The sequence below is a fragment of the Pteropus alecto genome, unplaced genomic scaffold (assembly GCF_000325575.1).
Source record: "Pteropus alecto unplaced genomic scaffold, ASM32557v1 scaffold45, whole genome shotgun sequence".
In the NCBI taxonomy this organism is placed as follows: Eukaryota; Metazoa; Chordata; class Mammalia; order Chiroptera; family Pteropodidae; genus Pteropus; species Pteropus alecto.
Genome location: NW_006442491.1, coordinates 11,969,655 through 11,975,696, shown reverse-complemented (window position 1 = coordinate 11,975,696; position 6,042 = coordinate 11,969,655).

Genomic DNA, 6,042 nt, shown 5'->3' with positions numbered 1-6,042 from the left:
TCTGCCCTCAGAATGTACTCACCTTCTTTTCACCTCTTCCATTGTTGCCAGCCTGGTCTGAGCCACGTTCTCTTTCACCTGGAGTTCCATTCCAGGCTCGGACCTTCTGTTGTCTGTTCTCACTCAGCAGCCCGAGTGACCTGTTAAGTATAAGTCAGACCCTGTCCCTCCCTGCCCAGAATCCTCCAGTGGGTCCTCATTTTACTCCCAGTATAAGCCAGAGTCTCGACAGTGGCCTCCTAGGCGTGTGTGATATGACCTCTTATGACCTCCATTACCTCATCTCTAACTCACTCTGTCAGCTACACTGACTGGCCTCTTGGCCGTTTCTTGAACGCACAGACATGCTCTAATCTGAGGGTCTTTGTTAGGCTGTTTTCTCTCAGTGATGCTCCTCCTTCCCCCACTTATCTACGTGGCTAATTCCTTCACCTCCTTCAAGTCTTTGCTTAACTATAAACCTTCCCTTCTTATCAACCCCTACCTGTTCTCTACTTTTTTTCCTTTTTCCATTGCACTTCCTTGCTTTCAGCTTATTTTATAATTTTAACTATTTATTGGGTTTAGTGTTTACTCTCTCTTCCCTCTCTAGAATGTATATGTCATGATGGGTGGTAGATTTTGTTTTGTTTACTAATGTGTCCCAAGTACCTTGAATAGTGTCTGACACAGGGGCAGAGCTCAGTATATATCTGTCCAATAAATGAATGCTCATGTAGGGGGATGGGTGAACCCTGTCTGTCCCTTGACCACAGATACTTCTGTTTTAAAATCTTAAACCTATTTCGTGTGGTAATACTTTATGATTCACATTTTACCTGTCCACTAGTGAGATGAGTCAGAAGAAAAATTTTAAAAAATAGTATTTGCTCTAACGCATTCTGATTGTTCTGTTAGTGACAGATTAGCCTCTGCCAACACAGTCTAGAAACTTTCATCTGATTTTTAAAGGATTTTGAGTGGGGTGAGGCTCTTTTCATGAAAGAGCCACTCTGACATCTGTGGAGAAGAATCTTGTATCTTTGATTTCACTTCTCTGAAAGCAACTGATAAACTAGATAAAATAAACCAAATACTGGGTGTTGTAATTTTATGAAGTGGCTTGAATAGTCCCTGTGGTCATGGTGTCCACTGAACTCACTTTTCTTGCCTTCCTGTCTCACCATTTGTGAGCCTTCTGGGTGTGGGAAAACTCAGACAGTTTAGCAGCTGCTTCTCTCCTGCTTCCCATGGGATGCTTCAGCCCGTCTCCCCCTCCTTCAGACCTACTGTCTTCTCTCTTGGCCGGGTTCCTTCTACATCTAGCTAGAATTACTTAGTTATCTTATGCTTTCTTCCCATCATGCTTATCTAAATCAGTTCTTTTCTTTCCAGCTGCGCTATCTCCTGGGAAGGTACAGGGAAACCCAAAGAAATAAAACCACCACTTCTGCCTCTGAGCTTTGTGTGTCAGCATGTCCTTTAAAATTGAACCTGAGCCAGTTGTCCCAGGCACTCAGCCCTCTGTGCTGTGGCCTCAGTGACTCCGGTACTTGCTTTCTGCCACTTCCTTACGGGTGACCTTTGTTCCAGCCAAATGACTGGAGGGGAAGACTGGCCCCTCGTAAAACACAGCAATGCCCTCCCTGTGCTTGCTCTCTAAGAAACACCAGGGCCACCTCCTGCTCCAAACCTTCCTGTTCTCTTACCTGCTGAGGACCCGAATTTCATTTTCTGTGTTCCTCTTTTAATCCTGAAACTAGTCTGCCTTCTGTTGTCACAGTGTGCTTCGGTTTGGTTCAACAACACAAATATCTTAACGCCCACACCAGACTGTAAACCCTCTAAATGTAAGGACATGTATTTTTTATTGTCCTCTCTGACCTGGTGTGTAATACATTGCTGGATGTGGGCTCAGTAAGTATTTCATAAAACCATGGATTGTTACTGATCAGAGGGACTCTGGAAATTTAAAAAAAAAAAAAATCGTTTAGTCTGGAGTTTCTAGAACTGTCCTGATTTTTAAATATTCTGTCCCTTTATCTTCCACAAATATAGTCGGGTTTTTCCAATGACACACACCGAATTTTAGTTTGGAAAACTAAAGTCACCATAGGTCAGCATCATCCAGTAGTTTACCCCATCTCATGAATAAATTGTGACATTTTAAGGGTTGGCGTCTAGGCTCTCTTCACTACTTTCCATGGATTTGTCCTGATAGTTTTATGGAATCCACTTAGGAATTATTCTTACAGCTCTATTTTGATACAGAGCAAGTTATAAATGTGATCTTAGCAGTCAATCTAAATACATACTTTTTCACCCTCAAACTACAATTTAGGCATATCTACAGGGTAATATTCATACATTCATTCATTCCAGCAAATATTTATCGTGTGCCTCATATGCACCAGATACATAAATAAGACAAAAGTCCCCACCTTCAGGGAGCTTACATTCCAGGAGGTGGAAAAAATAAAAAGCAAGTAAAATGACAAGAGTGTCAGATGGTGATAAGTGCTATGTAGAAAAAGGGGACGGAGAATACCAGGCTTGAGTGAGGAGAATTGCAACTTAAAATAAGGAGGTTGGCAGAGGCCTGGAGGCGGTGAAATAATGATCCCCATGGATACCTACAGGAAGCACATTCCAAGCAGAGAGAACAGTGACTGTGTGGGAATGCGTCATCGTGTGTGAGGAATGGCTAGGACACCATTCTGCAGTATGGAGAGGGTGGAGGAAGGGGATTGGATATGTTCAGAGGGAGAACATATCCACATCGGTCCTTTAAACGAGGGTTTCTCCACCTTGGCACTACGACATTTTGGGCTGGATAATTCTTCCTTATAGGGGACTATCTTGTGTGTCGTAGAATGTTAAATAGCATTTCTGGATTCCACCCGCTGGATGCCAGTAGCATAATCATCCCCCCTCCCCCGGCAAGTTGTGACAACTGGAAATGTCTTTGGACATTGCCAAAAGCCCTCTGAGGTGCAAAGTCACACCGAGTTGAGAAACATTGCTCTTAGATTAAAGGAAGGGTTTTGTTATTTGAGATGGTTTTTCATTTTAATAAGACTCCTCTGACTGCTAGACTGAGAATAAACTGAAGGGGGACACAGGAGTGAGCAGGAAAGCTAGAGAGAAAATTGGCAGAAATCCCGGAGGGAGGAGAGAGTGCCTGGAACCAGGCTGGAGTAGGCTGGGGTTGGTGAGGAGTGATTAGATTTGGGGTATTTTGAATAATGGGCCATCAGAATTTGTGACAGTCTTAAAATCAAGTTTACAAAGGTGTGGTCCTGAGCAGAGTTTGTAGGCAAGACCAGGTTTCTGGCAGGACAGCTGGAGTTTGGTATGAACATATTGTACTTGAGAACGTTGACCATTATCTGATTTCTCACTCACAGTACCCCTGAGAGGTGAGTATTCTCTCCTTTCACCATAAAAATACTCTGAAGTACATGGAAGTTCATGAACACCCAAAGGCACACAACCCATACAGAACAGAAATGCCTGACGACTAATACTCTGCCCTTTGTTACACATTAAAGTGATGCTCTATGGTTCTAGATGTCCCCATGGCACAGTGTCACATACCCCACAGAGGTTAATTCCGTAGGGTAATTTTTCACGAAATGAAATTCTGCTAATATTTCAAACAAAAACAGTCACTACTTTTGCATTTTATAGCAGGATTAAAAGAAACAGAAACCTTAGGATTCTGTATAGTAAAACAAATTATCTGGCTTATCAAGAAATAGGGTTTGTGGTTAATTGGATTTTAAATGTGTTCTAAGTTACCATTTCCCAAAGTCTGTCCTGTTGAGCCCCAACTAGCCATACCGTTCGCCTGGCCAGTCACTGTACTTGGAAGCATCGTGGGTCCCCTCTTGGGGGTCTACCGTACACATTAACAGACTGCTTCTCCTCCTGCTAAAACATATTAAGCGTCTCATGGGAACAAGTGTTAAACCATTTTTCTTTCATCTTAGACGTATTTCTACAGATCTGCTACAGTCAGGACTGTGTCCTGGCATCACCTCGATCTATATGTTCCCTCAAATATACATGTCCCTGAAGCTTAGGTGTGACACTAGCAGGCCATTTTGTTCACCTTTCATTTTTTGGCCAAACCCTTCTGACCTTTTAGCTATGTTCCCAGCAGAACCCTGAATGGATTTTCTTGAAATAGATCCTAAGACCTTTTGTACCCCTGTCATTTAAAAGCAGGTTCTTGCTCTGTCTCTCTCGCTCACTCGCTCTCACTTTCTCTTGCTCTCTCTCTCTCTCCGTTATATAATTGTGTGTTTAAACTGTGGGATTCAACAGAGTAATTGCAACCCTGGAGTTGTCAGCAGTTTGAACCGTTGCGTAGGCAGTGGGGAGCTGTGGGCCATGATTGATTCTGGGGGTGTTTGGGAAGTCTGAAGGTGATGTGAGACGAACTGCTCTGAAGAGCTGCCCACTGGCCTCTTTGCTATTAATGAGTTGTATAGTCTTGTGGTGGCTTAACCTAAAATAAAACAGAACACTGCTGTTTCTCATTTCTCTGAGAATAATCAATGCCAAGGGAGCAGTGTTAGGAAGACTCTGATAGTTTATCCTTGATGGGTTGTTGGCAGGATCAACTTTATGAGTGTGTGCCCTGTGCAGTTATCCAGGGGCCTGGACTCACAAAGGCTCTGTGTTTGGTTTAATGTCCTGCTGTCACCCTCTGGAAATTCTTAATAACAAGGAGCCCCATGTTTACCTTTGGCTATGGGTCCTGCAAGTTATGCAGCTGGTCTTAATCCTGAGAGCTGGCCCCAGTTCTTGATTTCAAAGCCTCCAGGGGAAGCTACAGAGGTGCAAGGATTTTGCATCTGGACAGCATTTGTAAGTGACTTTTAATAGTACTCTGATGCTCATTCTTTACATGCTACAGGTTCGGGCCTGAAAATTGGAACACATATCTATTGATTTAAGAGAAGGAACATATTTCTAGATAGAGGACCCATTCTGGGATATCAGCAGAGGAATAGTTCTTATAAGTAGCTCAAAAAGAAACTATGTAGATCAGTTCCAGGCCCTTTTCAGAGTCTCCTGTTCTAGCTGGAAAAAAAAAAAAAAAAAGTTAATCATCTGTATGTAAAAAAAAATACTTGCTGATCAGCAGCTTTGCCAAGGTTAGTCAACTGTGTCAGTACATTCATTTATTCAACAAATATTTATTAAGCACCTACTATGTTTTGGGCACTGTATTAGGAGGAGGGATGGGTGGTATCTTAATTTGAGTTCCCTCTGAAGCAGATCCCATGGCAAAGTTCTAAGCGTGAGCGATTTGTTGGGGAGCTGATCCCAGGAAATAGCGACAGGAGAGTTGGGAAGTGAGACAAAGAAATGAAAGAAGCTGGTAAAGAGCGTGTTATCAAGGAGGTTGCCACTGAGGGCCATTGGGGCCCAGCTCCGCTTGGGACATCTGGAAGACTGTAGAACAGACTTTAGAAGTGTCCCAAAGAAAAACGCAGAGATCGATTATTTACCCACAGACTCCCATTTGGCTTTGGTTGAGGGCTGCCCCAGGGACATTTGTGGTCTGCCCCTCTATGCAAGGATAAACACAGCACTTGGGTCAGGGAAAACTTTTAGGCAATAGATCACAGGCACTTGCAGGGGAAGCCCTGGACGAGTATGAGATGAGTGAGTACTTAAGGGCGAGGGGATAAAGAATGACAGAAGTTGGGGCTGTCATTTGGACAGGTAGGTAGAGAAGGTCTTTCTGAAGTGACATTTGAGCAGAAACCTCAACGAAGTAAGAGAGTTACCTAGATAACAAGGCAGCGGGAACAGCAGGAGCCCATGGTGGGGTTTGCAGAAGAGCATGGAGGCTAGACTGAATGGAGCGGAATAATCAAAGAGTAGAGACACAGGAAATAAGGTAAGCAGAGTACCCAGGGGCTGGGGTAAGTACTTTGGGTTGTATTCAGAGCATACCACAGAACTCTTGGAGCAGAGCAGCGGAGTGACATGACCGCATTTATGTTTTAAAAAGAATAGTCCTGCCTTCTGGGTGGAGAACGGACG